Source organism: Callithrix jacchus, chromosome 3 (assembly GCF_049354715.1).
Source record: "Callithrix jacchus isolate 240 chromosome 3, calJac240_pri, whole genome shotgun sequence".
NCBI lineage: Eukaryota > Metazoa > Chordata > Mammalia > Primates > Cebidae > Callithrix > Callithrix jacchus.
In genome coordinates, this window is record NC_133504.1 from 85,917,004 (window position 1) to 85,919,616 (window position 2,613).

Sequence of the window (2,613 nt, forward strand, 5' to 3'; positions counted from 1 at the left end):
CATCCAACCTCCAGCCCGCTGTTAAAAAACCCTGCAGAGAAATTTTTTAAAGAAGCCCCACCATACCCTGCCCAGCAACAGCCTGTCCCGTATGCCCCCAGCAGGCCCGCATACCCAAAGTCCCACCCGCCTACCAATGGCAGCTAGTTTCATGTACTTCCTACTTTAACTCCATGTACTTCCTACTCCTCAACAGCCAATAGAAATGCCTTCTCTTTGCTTCCCCAGTAGCCAATCAATTGCCTGCCCTCCCCATAAAATCCCACGCCCTGAACAGCCAGGCTGGACTTCTCTGGCCACCCCTTTGATCACCAAAGCTCGCCCAGAAGCTGAATAAATTAGCTTCTCACTTTCTTATACTTGCCTCAGTTTCCTCATTTTACCTCAGCAATAAATCTTACAATAGCCATTCTAACAGGTGTAAGATGACATCCCATTGTGGCATTAATTTAAATTTCTCTGATGATTAGCAATATTCAGCATTTTTATATCCTTGTTGGCTATTTGTTTGAAACATAGCTATTGAAAATAGAAATCTGAAAATGTTCTATTTTCAATAGATTTTTAAATTCAAATAGCCAACAAATGTATAAAAAACACGCAGCTTTTGAAAAATATCTATTAGTATCTTCTGGCCACTTTTTAATAGGGTTGTGTGTTGCATTCCTTATAAATTCTTGATATTAGTCCCCTGTCAAATGAATAGTTTACAAACATCCTCCCCCATTTTGTAGGCTGTCTGTTGACTCTGTTGATTGGTTCCTAAGCTGTGCAGAAGCTTTTAAGTTTAATCAAGTACTGCCTGACTATCTTTGTTTTTGTTGTTTTTGCTTTTGAGATACTAGTCATAAATTTTCCACCCAGACCAATGTCTAGAAGAGTCTTTCCTAGGCTTGCCTCTAGTATCTTTATAGAAATATAAAATGCTTCATGAATTTGTATGACATCATTTAGCAGTGGCTATGTTAATTTCTTATGTATCATTCTAGTTTCAGTATGTGTGCTGCTGAATTCAACACAAAATCTGTTGTTTAATGTAGGTACTTTCATTAATAATCTTATTTGGATTTTCTAGATAATGTGCTATAGCTTCTAAATCAGCACTTGTCACTTCATCTCCTGCTTTTTGGCTGTGAAGATGGCTTCTTTCCTTAAATCCCAAGAACCAACACCTGCTACTTTCCAACTTTTCTTCTGCAGCTTCCTCACCCTTCTCAGCCTTCATAGAATTGAAGAAAGTTAGGGTCTCACTCTGGATTCAACTTTAGTTTAAGGGAATGTTGTGGCTGGTTTGATCTACCCACACTAAGCAAACTTTCTTAGTATCAGCAATAAGGCTATTTCACTTCATCATTCCTGTGTTCACCGAAGTAGCACTTTTAATTTCCTTTAAGAACACATTTCCTTTGTACTCACACTTTGCTAACTTGTACTCACAAGTCTAGTATAAGAGGCTTAGCTTTCAGCCTGTCTCAGCTTTTGGCATGCCTTCCTCACTAAGCTTATTTATTTCTAGCTTTTGATTTAAATTGAGAGATGTGCAAATTTTCATTTCACTTGAATACCTAGAGGCCATCGTAAGGTCATTTTTTTTTCTTTCCAAATTTTATTTTAGGCTCAGCGAGTACATGTGCAGATTTGTTACATGGACAAATTGCATGTTGTGGGAGTTTGATGTACAGATTATTTCATCACCCAGGTAGTAAGCATAATACTTGATAGGTAGTTTTTCAATCGTCATTCTCTTCCTACCCTCCATCCTTAAGTAGACCCTGGTGTCTATTTTTTTTTTCTTTGTGTCATGAACTCAGTTTGTAGCTCACATTTATAAGTGAGAACATGTGGTTTTCTGCTGCTGTATAAGTTTTCTTAGAAAATTACCCTTCATTTCCATCCATGTTGCACAACATGTAGGGTTATTAATTGGTCTAATTTCAAAATTATTGTGTCTCAGGAAATAAGGAGGACTGAGAAGATGAAGAGAGATGATAGACTGGCCAGTCAGTGGAGTGGTCAAAACACACACAACATTTATTAAGTTTGCTGTCTTATATGGGAGCAGTTTGTGGTGCACCAAAACAATTACAATAGTAACATTGAAGATCACTGATTTCAGATTGTCATCACAGATATAACAATAATGAAACTGTTTGAAATACTGTGAGAATTAACAAAATATGTTACAGGGACAGGAAATGAGCATATAATGTTGGAAAAATGGTGCTGATAAGCTTGCTCCACAGAGGGTCACCACAAATCTTCAATTTGTAAAAAATCCCACAAAACCAAAAAGACCCATAATAGTTACAAAGTGTAATAAAGCAAAGCACAATAAAATGAGATATGCCTATATAAAATGGTGCATTATTTGCATGTAACTTATGTACATCCTCTTGTATAATTTGTGATCTCCAGATTATTTATAATACTTAATATAAAGTAAATGCCATGCAAAGTTAATATACTGTATTGTATTGTTTTAACTTATATTGCTTTTATTGCTTTATTATTATTTTGTTTTTAGTTTTGGCAAATATTGTTGATATGTTGTTGATTGAATCCACAGATGCAGAAGCAGTGGATATTGAGAGCAGTCTGTACATGCTGTGAGAT

The 2,613-nt window shown here is 36.3% G+C and overlaps 1 non-coding gene across 1 annotated transcript; it reads right to left on the minus strand.

Moving 5' to 3' along the window:
* Positions 1 to 912: 912 nt before the first annotated feature.
* On the minus strand, positions 913 to 1,019 carry LOC118152560 (U6 spliceosomal RNA). Its single transcript, XR_004741310.3, has one exon. It is a non-coding gene; the product is annotated as a U6 spliceosomal RNA (small nuclear RNA).
* Positions 1,020 to 2,613: the final 1,594 nt, after the last annotated feature.